Source organism: Staurois parvus, unplaced genomic scaffold (assembly GCF_062004578.1).
Source record: "Staurois parvus isolate SC_StPar_1 unplaced genomic scaffold, SC_StPar_1.0 ptg000581l, whole genome shotgun sequence".
Taxonomy (NCBI): Eukaryota; Metazoa; Chordata; class Amphibia; order Anura; family Ranidae; genus Staurois; species Staurois parvus.
This window is the reverse complement of record NW_028318377.1, coordinates 1,706,488-1,720,226: the sequence shown is the minus strand read 5'-3', so window position 1 is coordinate 1,720,226 and position 13,739 is coordinate 1,706,488. Positions and strand designations below refer to the sequence as shown.

At 40.2% G+C, this 13,739-nt stretch overlaps 1 long non-coding RNA gene across 1 annotated transcript in view; it reads right to left on the bottom strand.

Annotated features, from left to right (window-relative positions):
* The window catches only part of LOC149450139 (uncharacterized), a 58,574-nt gene extending 51,030 nt beyond the window's left edge, over window positions 1-7,544 (bottom strand). Inside the window, exon 1 of the long non-coding RNA XR_016315288.1 lies at window positions 7,400-7,544. This is a non-coding gene — a long non-coding RNA (uncharacterized LOC149450139). The remainder of the gene's footprint in view (window positions 1-7,399) is intronic.
* Between the last annotated feature and the right edge of the window lie 6,195 nt (window positions 7,545-13,739).

Sequence of the window (13,739 nt, the reverse complement as noted above, 5' to 3'; positions counted from 1 at the left end):
AGCTGTCTGGTGTTCCAGGCGCTGGTGTCTTCAGTGTGGGCACCCGGCTGTGACAGCTTGCGGCTTTACAGCCGGGTGCCCACTGCGCATGCGTGAGTTGAGCTGCGCTTTCTGAATGGCCCCGTAGGACCTGTCATGTGTCTCAGAAGACTACAGGGAGGGAGGGAAGGAGGACAACTTCCGCTTCTGATCTCCTTGGGAGATCGCAGTGGATATGGGAGCGGGTACCTGTAAATTTTGGGTACCCACTCCCCAAAGATACCAATCCTTAATGGGGAGTGGGGGACCAGTCTTTAATGTGTAACTTCCCCTTTTGGGTGGAGCTCCACTTTAAGAAAGACTTGGGCCTGGCAGTCATGGTATCATGAGGAATCCTCCACCCCAAACCCATGCCTAAACATGCTACCCTACTGCAAGACTGCAATGGGGGAGTATCAGGCAGACAAATAATTTTTTTGAAAATTATCAGGGCGCGGGGTCAGTAGGGGGCCCCATGAGATGCCCCTGGTACCTTTTTCATAGGCTTTTTTGAGTTTGGGCAAGGACATAGGGGCCCCATGATCCCCTATTGCCCGGGGGCCCCATGAGTTGTCAGTCCACCCCTGATCAGGGGTATTTATTATTGGAGTATGACTACCTCAGGCATACCTTTGCCGTGTCTACAGAGAGACTCAAAATGGGTGGAGTTGGGAATCAATCTGCTGCCAAATTACTTAACTGAGATTAGGTGTTCCCAGACCACCAGGACACTCTGTGACCAGATGACTTTACACTTTTGGATGACATGGATGTGCATTCAAACAAACAAAAACAGATGATATTTGTTCCCTATATGTATTTCCAAGATAAATGTACAATGTTGACCAAATTGTACATTTAAAATATTGTTACTTCTTTTAGGACCAATGTGGGTCCAGGGAAGTGTGCCCTTTTTTTTAATATTTTTTTTCTTTAGTCTTTTAGCCAATGTGATCTTTAGTCTTTTTTCAGACTCTCTTATTTTTTCTGTGAAAGTGAATCTCCACCTCACCCCATCCCGATTTACATAAAGCTCTCTATGGTTTGCATTCATGGTAAAATCTTTTCATTATTAACCTCTGCTGAAAGAATAATACAATTTCATTGGGGCAGATCAATAAAACCTTTGACTATTTATGACAGTTCACAAAAACGTTGAAAGGAAATAACCCTTTCTGACGAGTTACAGAGGGAATTTTCCAGGCAAGCAGATGGACTGCATATTATCATAGAAAATTACCTAGAGCTCTGTCTATTTTCTTGCAGATTCCTGTGCTGGTCTTCTAGGAACTTACGTGATTCCCCTGGTGACAGTGACAGAGTAAGAAATAAAAAAAAGTTGTGATTCGAGGTGAATTTATTGATGTATTTTCAATGTTATAGCTGAACTCCCAGCAAGCAGCTAAATACACATAAATGGAACTTTATTACCTGTCAAGGGATTTGTGTGTCCATCCAGTTCTGAGATTTACACAGCTCTAGTACAAATAATGGCACTGTCTGGCAGGGCAGAAGACTTTCTTTTTCTCTCCTGCAATTAAGTAACACATACAAGTAGGGATTGAGCCAAATTGCCCTGGGTTTGGTTCAAGAATTGTTCCATGAACTTCAAAGAAGGTGGGATGCCGAACACCAACCCCATTGAAATCAATAGGAGTTTTAACTATCAAATGAAAAATGGCAATTTTCTGCACTAATAGGAAAGGGGGTTGTCCTGAGAAATATGTAAAAAAATTCCTTTCAGCCAAGGTCAGTGATTTTTTTTAAAGTGGGATATTAAAAAACACCCAGTTCCTTGAACAACTTCCCCTCTTGCACCTGTTCACCCCCATTTGGACCAGAGCAATTATTACATTTTTACTATAGGCTTGTTGTTTTGGCAATAAATGTGTCATTATGTAAGGTAACAATGTATTTACATACAGGTATATTCTTTTTACGGACAATGAAGGCTATGTTTTTGTGATATTGTCTTGCAAAAATGGTTTATTTAGACAAATAACTGTTTATTAACCCCTTCCAGTCCGGACACTTTTACCCCCTTCCTGTCCAGGCCAATTTTCAGCTTTCAGTGCTATCACATTTTGAATGACAATTGCGCGGTCATGCAACACTACACCCATATGAGTTTTTTTAGCATTTATTTGAGACAGATAAAGCTTTATTTTGGTGGTATTTATTCACCACTGGGATTTTTATTTTTTTACTATGTAAATGAAAAAGTCCATTTCAAAGGGATTTATAAATGAAATAAAGTGTGTTTTTTTTTTTTCCGTTTTGCACTTTTTCAAATGTGAAACGTGTAAATATATGTTAAATGTGTAAAAATATTAACAAACAAAAGATAAAAAACAAAAGCGTTTAAATATTAACCATTTGCCCTCCTGAGGATTTACCCCCCTACCTGACCAGGCCATTTTTTGCATTATGGCGCTAGGTTACTTTAACTGACAATTGCACGGTCATGCAACGCTGCACACAAATTAAATTTACATTCTTTTTTTCCCACTAATTGAGCTTTCTTTTGGTGGTATTTGATCGCCTGTGCGGTTTTTCTTTTTTGTGCTATGAAAAAAAAAAGAACTGACAATTTTGAAAAAAAAAAACAATATTTTCGACATTTTGCTATTAAACATGTCCAGTAAGAAAAGTTTAAAAATCAAATTCAGGCCAACATGTACTGTATTCTGCTACACGTCTTTGCCAATATGTGTAAATTAATTGGTTTTATGTGATTGAAAGTTATAGCGTTTACAAATGGTGGTATAAATATTGCCCCCCACAGTGACTACCTATTGTACCATTCACCCCGCCCTACTAGATTGTAAGCTCCAAGGATCAGGGCCCTCCTAACCCTCTTGTATTGAACTGTATTGTTGCTGTATTGTCTCCCGTTATATTGTAAAGCGCTGAGCAAACTGTTGGCGCTATATAAATCCTGTATAATAATAATAATAATATTGAGCTTCTTTTTTTAATTTTTACTAGTAATGGCGGTGATCAGCGACTTATAGTGGGACTGCGGTGGAACTGACTTGGTTTCACTGACATCCCCAGTGACACCTTGTTCTCACAGTCCTGGTAAGTGGTTGTGGGGGTCTGATTAAAATTTAGAAGCCCCCTTTAATAATAAGAGGGGGGCAACCAAGTACTGATCACTTATGTGAGGGTGTATAGGGTGCATAGTAGCCCTACTCATTTACAAAAAATAAAGATTCAACCTAAAAATAAAGACACCCAAACATTTGACAAGTCTTTTGTTAAAAAAAAAAAATACCCCCCAAAAATCTGTGACCCAGCACACGTCTGTTACACAACCGATTGGCTCTGTGTACTGCTTCTCCCTCTCCCAGAGTTCAGATATCTAGTTAAATTCAGGTAAATGCACTACTTGCATTAAAAGTTACATAGTTAGTCTGGCCCGAAAAAAAGACAAAAGTCCATCCAGTTCCACCATTAAAAAAAAAGTTTTAATCCTACACCCACAGTTGATCCAGAGGAAGACAAAAAAAAAGCCCAGCAAAGCATGATCCAATTTGCTCCTGCAGGGAAATAATTCCTTTCTGATCCCCCGAGAGGCAATCAGATATTCCCTGGATCAACTTTACCTATAAATGTTAGTATCCAGTTATATTCTGTGTATCTAGGAAAGAATCCAGGCCTTTTTTAAAGCAATCCACTGAGCTGGCCAGAACCAACTCTTGAGGGAGTCTATTCCACATTTTCACAGCTCTTACTGTGAAGAAACCTTTCCGTGTTTGGAGATTACATTTCTTTTTGTCCAGACGTAGAGTGCCTCCTTGTCCTCTGTGATGACAAGTGCCATGATATATTCATAAATGTATTGGTGCATTTATTTGTATCTTTTATATTTTGAAAGAAATGTGGAGGCTGCCTCTAGCTATTGCTCCTGAAAATACTACTTGCTCGGTTATCATACCCACCCTCTGGCTTCAGTACTTTTAGCAACTGACTTGTTATATTTACAGCATACTTGTTTGGGGTCAGTGACTCGGTATTGGCAAATAAGCTTTGCAAAGTCTGTGAAATATAAAATATTAAAGAAGATTACCCAGTGAGAATAATACAACTCGCATTCATAAATGTCATCTCACCCGCCCTCCCCCCCAATAATATTCAGCTCCTGGATTTGATTCCCTATGGAGGAAACCTTATGGATCTTTCATTGTTGAACCAAGACTGTAGCATCTTGTTCAAAGCAACATCAAACAGCAGATGAGCTCGTCACTCCTGATATTCCAGTGTATCCCAAGATCAGAGGAGAGAACACCACGTTTCATAAATGTTTAGCTCTGAACAATCCACCCAGCAACAATATGGTGTTCATGTGTCAAAGCTACAGGGAAGCGTGATTGAACGCATTTACCACCCCCCCCCAATCCTACAAGATGAAACCTCAAGATGTAACAATAACACGTAACACTTAAAATGAAGAAACATGCTGAGATACTCTGTTCATTGATCTTGTGGTGTTTTGCTATGTGACTTACTATAATGTCTGCATTTATTTATTTCAGGTACTTATATAGCGCCGTCAATTTACACAGCACTTTACATATGTATTGTACATTCACGTCAGTCCCTAACCCTCATGGGGCGTACAATCTAAAGTCCCTAACTTACATACACATACTAGGGCCAATTTAGACAGGCACCAATTCACCTACCAGCATGTCTTTGGAGTGTGGGAGGAAACCAGAGTACCCAGTGGGTAGCACAGTGGCTAAATGGTTAGCACTTCCGCCTGGCAGTATTAGGGTCATTGGTTCAAATCCCAGCCACTGCACCACCTGCCCGGAGTTTGCATGTTCTCCCTGTACCTGCGTGGGTTTCCTCTCAGTACTCTGGTTTCCTCCCACGCTCCAAAGACATGCTGGTAGGTTAATTGGATCCTGTCTAAATTGGCCCTAGTATGTGTATGTATGAATGTAAGTTAGGGACTTTAGATTGTACACCCCTTGAAGGTCTTGGACTGATGTGAATGTATAATATATATGTAAAGCACTGTGTAAATTGACTGCGCTATATAAGTACCTATAATAAATAAAATACCGAGAGGAAACCCACTCAGGCACAGGGAGAACATGCAAACTCCAGGCAGGTGGTGCCGTGGTTGGGATTCAAACCAACAACCCTAGTGCTGCCAGGCGGTAGTGCTAACCATTTAGCCACTGTGCTGCCCATGTCCATATGTCTAGATATATAATATATTAATCAAATGTAAATAGCGCAGAAATTGGTGGAGGTCTTTACAAAATGACGGCAGTACAGTTACAATGCAATTCAAGACAAGAGGGTCAGGAGGGTCCTGCATGTAAGAGCCTACAATCCCAAAGGGAAGCGTAATTAAAATAAAAAAAATACTAGTTGTGAATAGACATTTACAGAATGTAAAAAACTTGTTTCTTTTCACTTCAGATCGATTTGTTAAGTTACTAATTTCGTTTTGTTGCAGTCGTAACAAAATTCATTTCATTTTGTTTATTCATTTTCTGCCAGATTCAAATTTATCTAATGGATTAGAAGTATTTGAATCTAAAATATCGAATTAATCTGGATTCATTTTGAAGAATAGCTGGTTCTGTTCGAATTTTGGTTCGAATTTGAAAGCTGGTTCGAATTCGAAATGTGAATTTCAGAAGATGGCTATATCTATTCTATTTTATTCTATTCAATTATTTTTTATTTTTTTATTTTTTCTGTTCTATTCTTTTCTATTCTGTTTTATGTTATTCTTTTCTGTTCTATTCTATTCTGTTTTAGTCTATTCTAATCGAAATTTAAATTTTGGAAGACAGCTATTTTCTTTCTATTTTATTCTATCCGAAATTCAAATTTCAAAATTTGAATTTCATAAGAAGACTATATCCTTTCTATTCTATTCTTTTCTATACTATTCTATTCTGTACTATTCTTTATTTTCTACTATATTCTGTTGATATTTTATTCCATTGCATTCTATACTATTCAGTTTTTTCTATTTTATTCTTTTCAAAATTGGAACTCCAGAAGATGGCTATAATCTATTTTATTCTATTCTATTTGAAATTATAATTTTGAAATTTGAATTTCAGAAGACAGCTATTTTATTCTATTCTATTTTATTCTATTCATTTTGAAATTCAAATTTAGATCGATTTTCTTTTTATTTTATCCTATTCTATTTAAAAATTAAATTTCTAAATTTCAAAATTCAAATTCTGAAAGACAGCTATATTTTTCCTTTTTCATTCTATTCTATTCTATTTGAAATTAAACATTTTGGAAGATGGCTATATTATTTCTATTTTAATTTATTTTATTTTATTACATTTTTTCTTTTGTTTTATTTTCTATTCTTTTCTGTTTTTCTTTATTCTAATTTGATTTGAATTTAGATGATTTGTTATTTTGGCTATGCTTTTTTGTTTCTAAGTTTATGTATCTTTTCTAGACATACAAATATCCCCTGAGGAAGCGACGGTTGTCATGTCGGGCCAATTCTCCAGAGTCAGAATGTCCCTCACCCCCCGATAGGATCATCCTGGTGGTCTTTTCCATGCCTCATCACTGGTTGTACTCCTTTTGTATATGGTGGGCTCTGGGACATTCGTTGCGGGGATATTACCAAATAGGTTCTTAATACTATGGTCTATGTGTGATATATATGTCAAATAAAGCAAACATTGATTTTCTAGTCTTTGTGCCTATAAAGTCCATTTGTAGCTTTTTTGTTTCTATTGACTAGTCTAACTAGGACGTGGCACCAGTGTATAATTTGGAGGGACCCTTTACCCAAGGGCACCCCAAGGAAGCCCCTTCACCTCCTTTTTTATTTAATTTTGGCTATGCTGTTCAAGACATAGATAACATGTGGTGGGCTGAGTGACACTATAGATTGCACAGTGTCCCTTAAAAAATGAACTTCTGGTTCAAGTGCTGATTGCCGGCAGAACTGAATAAAAATGGTGTAGCGCTAAATAAATACTATAACATGTGCATCAATATATGAGAAATAAATCAATATATGAAAAATAAATAAATACATAAATGACGTGTAAACACACACAAGTGAAATATCACAACCTATAAAGTGACCCCCCAGCAACATATATATCCCCGATCAAATGAAAGTGAAACAAGTGATTCCCTACTTGGGAACGCAACTATACATAAACACAAGTGCAAGTGTACAATAATCATAAACACATTATGTGATAAATCATAAATGTCCATTCAAATGAAAGTCCACTAAATCCACTAATTTGTGCACAAAACATAAATAGATCACGTGTAAATTGAATCAGCACAACGTGAGGTGAAATATGGTGCCAAACAACTCGTGATATTGTATCCTTAAGTGGCCAGAGCGCCCCCTCACCTCCTCACAGTGACCACAAGGGCCGGATCGCTTTATGGATAAACCACGTCCGCACAGGAACTACCACGTCGCCGAAAAGATCCTCCTAGATACTCCAGCAGACCTAATAATCCTCCTGAGCATACTATGGGTGTACTTGCATGGTTTCTGGTCTCCCAATATGGCGCCCGTGCTGGAAATGCCGTCACCGCGCACCGGACGTCCTGTCACCGTGTACCGCATTTCCGGCGCAGGTGCCATATTGGGACACCAGGAACCATGCAAGTACACCCATAGTATGGGGAAAAGCTGGATGTACACTTATATTATGTGAGTGGGCAATTTTATCATGTTTTTGACTGAATAAAATACTGATTCACACTATGGAGGATCTTTTTTGTCTTTGCTATGATCCTTTGGTGTGAGTACCAGGTGATTGGAGAGCTCAGAAGGATTATTAAGTCTGCTGGAGTATCTAGGAGGATCTTTTCGGTGACGTGGTAGTTCCTGTGCGAACGTGGTTTATCCATAAAGCGAGCCGGCCCTCGTGGTCACTGTGAGGAGGTGAGGGGGCGCTCTGGCCCCTTAAGGATACAATATCACGAGTTGTTTGGCACCATATTTCACCTCACGTTGTGCTGATTCAATTTACACATGATCTATTTGTGTTTTGTGCACAAATTAGTGGATTTAGTGGACTTTCATTTGAGTGGACATTTATGATTTATCACATATTGTGTTTATGATTATTGTACACTTGCACTTGTGTTTATGTATAGTTGCATTCCCGAGTAGGGAATCACTTGTTTCACTTTAATTTGATCCCCCAGATTGGGGATATATATGTTGCTGGGGGGTCACTTTATAGGTTGTGATATTTCACTTGTGTGTGTTTACATGTCATTTATGTATTTATTTATTTATTTTTCATATATTGATTTATTTCTCATATATTGATGCACATGTTATAGTATTTATTTTGCACTACACCATTTTTATTCAGTTATTTTCGCTTTGTAGTTAAAGGAAGGTGTGAGCAGCTTAGGGTAGGGAATATCCATTCAAGCGCAGGGGGGGTTTCTTATTATTGCAGTCAGAAGCCAACACTGTGCTATGTATTAATCAAAGTACATGATTCCTCCATCCCAGGGGCGGACTGACAACTCATGGGACCCCCGGTCAATAGGAGATCATGGGGCCCCTGTGTCCTTTCCCAAACTCAAAAAAGCCTATGAAAAAGGTACCAGGGGCATCTCATGGGGCCCCATACTGACCCCGGGCCCTCGGGCAGTGCCCGAGTTTCCAAATGGTCAGTCCGCCCCTGCTCTATCCACACCACACGGCATGGATAAATCACCTGCTGCTGCAATTTTTTTGACGGCTGGCAGTAGGGTGCCATTCACAGTGGCCCAACCCCATGTAATGTGCAGTATTGCAACATCATGTTGTGAATTGGCCCTTAATGATTACAGAGCTCCATTATTTGTGTCTTTTATATCTGCCTAGAGTTCATCATTAACAAATTTCTCAGGTTTAATATGTCACTCAAATTATCACATCAAATATATCAGTACTGTCACTTCTTCACATTCCACTTTCACGGAACAGTAGATTTAGTAGTAGATAGTAGAATTAAAAACCTCTAAAATCAGCTCTTGACTCTAATATTGTCCAAAAATATGATCCCTGTAATAAAGATAATACGGCTAAATAAGCAAAAGCAGGTTGGTGGCTTGAATACAGATACAGCTATAGCAAAAGAAATACTCCCATGATGAGCTGCTTTTTGGATTTTGTTCCACCAAGGCTCATTTCAAAGCCACAGTGAAGTCATTCATTAAGGGCTCGTTCTATCAAAGCCTCTGGTGTATTTTATGAAAGCGTATGGTAAAACCACTGTTCCTCATACTGCAATTTGGGTTTGTGTTCATTTTCTCTATGACCAAAATCATCAGAAGTTCTGAAGTCTGCAGAAATGGACATGAAGGGGGAAAGGCAGGGGGGACTCTTATACAAAAACCACCTATCACGTAAGTAAATAAGGATGGCTAAAAGCCGCAGGGGCCCGGTGCACGTCTCAACAGTTGGCCTCTTATATCGTATACAGCAGCTTTTAGTGCAGAGGTGCTTATTTTCTTGACTAATGAGTTTAGGCCTACTACAGAAGATGTCATGCTTAAAAGGTCATAAGCGATTCTTAGTTATAGGAGGAACCTAGTGGAGTTAGCAGCCAGATTCTAACATGTCTCGTAGAATCCAACAGTTAGATCCACTTTCTGCAGTTCTTGTCCACCTGAAAGTCTTGAGCATATAGATACATGGAACCACTCCAAATGTTTGCACACTTGACCACCGTTGGCTCAGGTGCACATCCAACTTTCCACTGGAACCTCATGTGTACATAATGAAAAGATGACAAAATATTTCTGGGTTCTATATTAGTCCATAACATTTGCTGAACAGCAGATTACAGGATTAAAACTTTTTGCGCGTTTTACACACGTAGACGGTTACTCATAGACTTACTGTCAATGAGTGAGCACCTGTAGGCGAGAGACGTGTAAAACTACATGTACACTGGAACTCCCCTAGACGTTAACTCTCCTGGCAGTAGAAAAATGCTAAGATCAGCAAAAACGCGTGGAAATTCAGTACTGCGTTTAGACGCATTGAGCGCTTGGATGTCTATTCATTTCATTGGCTAGCCATTGAAATGAATAGTCGCCCAAGTACTAAACGCAGGTAACACTTAGGCACTTTTACTCGTGAGGTTTTTGGCCAAAACATTCCTCTCCTGAACGTGATTTTGCATTCAGGAGAGGAAAATTTAACTGCCTCTAAACTCTGCTGCTCCTAAATTCTGGTAAAAGCCTATCTGTACATGGACACATAGGCTTTTATTGAGTTAAGTTCAGGGGCTTTGAAAAAAAAACACCAAAAGCACCTAAACTCATGCCTAAGGCCTCATGCATACTTTTGCTCCTAAACTCATGTTCAGGTGCTTTTGGAGTTTTTTGTAAGTTTGGTAATCATTAAAAAGTAAAGTATATCTGTGGCCAGAATATGGACATTTAAGTATTTGTTTACCCTTAACAAGCAGTATATACATTTTAAGCACCTCAGTACCGTGTCATAGCTGATAGATGTCTACAGCATGGCTCTCTTGTTCTGGGAGGGCATCCATGTATGTCCTCTCAAAATACGCCTGCTACACGCAACACTGGGGTGAGCATTGAGCAGGCTCTGTGACTGCTGTGTCTTTTGGACATGACTGATTACAGATTGAGGTAAAGGAAAAATCACAGGGGCCCTTTACCATGTGATCAGCTCTGTCCAATCACAGCTGATCCCATGTAAACAAACGTTGTGAGGAAAGGGGAGCCGATAACTGGCAAGACTGACAGGGCACATTTACACTGATAATCAGGGCACTGATCATCAGTGGTCCTGATTATCAGTGCAGCTTATCAGTGCCCATTGGTGCTGCCTATCAGTGCTCATCAGTGACGTCAATCAGTTCCCATCAGTTTTACCTCATCAGTGCCTCATCAAGGCACATCGGTGCAGCCTCATCAGTGCCCATCAGTACAGCCTCATCAGAGGCCCATCAGTGCAGCCTCATTAGTGCCCATCAGTACAGACTCATCAGAGGCCCATCAGTGCAGCCTCATTAGTGCCAATCAGTACAGCCTCATCAGAGGCCCATCAGTGCAGCCTCATTAGTGCCCATCAGTACAGCCTCATCAGAGGCCCATCAGTGCAGCCTCATTAGTGCCCATCAGTGCAGCCTCATCAGCGCACATCAGTTCAGAAGAAAAATTATTTTAAAAATTTTGCAACAGAAACTATGTAACTAATTTTTGGTCTGTTTGCATTTGATTAGCAAAATATAAAAAACCCAGTGGTGATTAAAAACCACCAAAAGAAATATCTGTCTCAAAAAAATGATAAAAATGTAATATGGGTACAGTTTTGTATGACCTCACAAGTGTCATTCAAAGTGTGACAGCACTGAAAATTGTCCTGCACAAGAAGGGGGTGAAAGCAGTAGTGGATTTTGGTTTTGTGCTTCCCTAGGCAAGATTAAAATCGGGCACCTCTCCCATCTAAATTCGTCCCAACCCTCCATGTTTGGGATCCACCCCTTCATCTGTAAACTCCACCCCTTCCTCTTTAGGTTCCACTTCTTCAGCGATGGGAGAGAGAATGGGGCGGGGGGTGAGAGAGGGAGGGGGTAAGAGAGACAAAGAGGGTGAGAGAGAGGAGGAATGAGAGAGAAAAAAGGGCTGGGGGGAGAGAGAGAGGGTGTGAAAGAGAGAGGGTGTTAGGGAGAGAGGGGGTGATAGAGATAAACCCCATATGCCCCCACTCCTAGATAACACCAGACTCCCTGAATTTCCCCACTCCTAGATAACATCAGACACCCCCAATACCCCCTTTACTTCTAGATAACACCAGATCCCTCATACCCCCTGTACTCCTAGATTATACCAGAACCCCCCCATACACCCTGTACTCCTGGATAACACCAGACCCCTCATACCCCAACTCCTGGAAAACACCAGACCTCCTATTCCCCCTGTACATCTAGATAACATCAGACCCCCCTATACCCCCCACTCCTAGATAACACCACACCCCCTATACCCCCTGTACTCCTAGATAACACCAGACCCCTCTATACCTCCCTCTTCTAAAAACACTAGACCCCCCTATAGACCCCCTCCAGATTCCCTGTACTCCTAGATAGTACCCAGCTCCTTGTATTCCTTAAGGTAATATGAGTTCACCTTCATTCCCAGTCTCCTCCAGCCCAGCGCAGAGCCCCCTTGTCTGTGTCATTGCCCCCCATTCCCAGAGTCAGAGCCCCCAATTATCAGAATTTAGATCCCCCTATGTTTGAAGTCAGAACCCCATTATTAGCAAAGTCGGTGCCCCAGGTCTCATCTGCTCTCTGTGAGTGAGTTGGTGAGGACAGTGAGAGGAGAGGTGACAGCTGGAGAACGGCCCGTAGGAGGACAATTCCGACACCCTCAGCTGAGGAGACACTGACTAGGGAAGCTATTTATTCACTTCTGGGAAAGGGGGGCAGGGAGAGCTGAGCTGATGAGTCACTGCTAGGAGGGGAAGCTGAGCTGACTTTGGCAATGACTTTAGTGCTTACATGAAATTTGAGGATGAATTGCTCTAAATTACCTGCAGCTACAGAGGTCAGTAAAAATTCAATTTAAATCTCATTTACTGCTTGTTAAGAATATGTAACCACTTGGATGTCCACAGCCTAACCACAGGTTCACTTTAAATAACATTTAAAAAAACAAAAACAAAATGTAAAAGTACAAACCCCAATTCTCTATCAGGAATTCCACAAGTTGTTCTAGGGCTGTGATTTCACACAGTGAAGCTAAACATATTCAACTTCAATGGCATTAACTAGAATGTCAGGAAATGGCAAGTTGCAACACAACCTTCTAAGACAGAAGTATTACTTTGTCACTTTGAATAGCAAACTAAAACATTACAGTCTCCGTGTAGTTCTCAAGCCATGGGGCCTGAGCTGCACATACAATTACATGCCGATTGAATCATAATTTTTATTATTAAGTGTTCTTGCATGGCAAGACCACTTACTGTTATCTCACATATATATTCTTATTATTATAGTTAAATTTACCACCCTAACTCCTCCCACAGTTTTTACACTACATAGACAGTAATAAACCGAAACGTGCGGATTGTTCCTGATTGGTGTGCTATTACTTTGTGGAACATTTCGCCGAATGCTTCACGAAATATCTGCATTTTTGTGGTGAAATTGGTCCCATAGGAATGAATGGTGGAATGTTCAAAACTAGAGTGGAAGCTGACAAAAGCTAGAGTGTGAGCTGAAAAATCAGGACATAATTTCTAAACTGCAATTACTCCCTCATTCTCAAGCCCACCTACACAAATCTTATATCAAAACATTCAGCTATCCCTGCTGCCACTAAAAATGTCCACGGCTAAGCCATAGTCCTGATAGTTTTTACAATATGACCATTTGTTTGCAACTCATGCCGCCCATTGACATTCATTGAAACTCCACTCTAGCCACCTCAAATTTGAAGGGCAATTTCTAAACTGCGACTGTGCCTTCATTTTTAATATTTCAGAGACATACTATGCATCAAAATGTAGGTCTGGGTCTTGTGATTCTTACAATATAAAGCTCTTCAGGATTTATAATTTTTAAACTACAACCGTCTGAAGATGACAACAGACAGTGAAGTGAGCAAGTTAGAGCAGTTTGTTTTTAACCGCTCTTCTCTGCCCTTGCTGTAGAGTGAGTAGCCATAGGAACCCAGGTGTGTGAGCAGGCAGC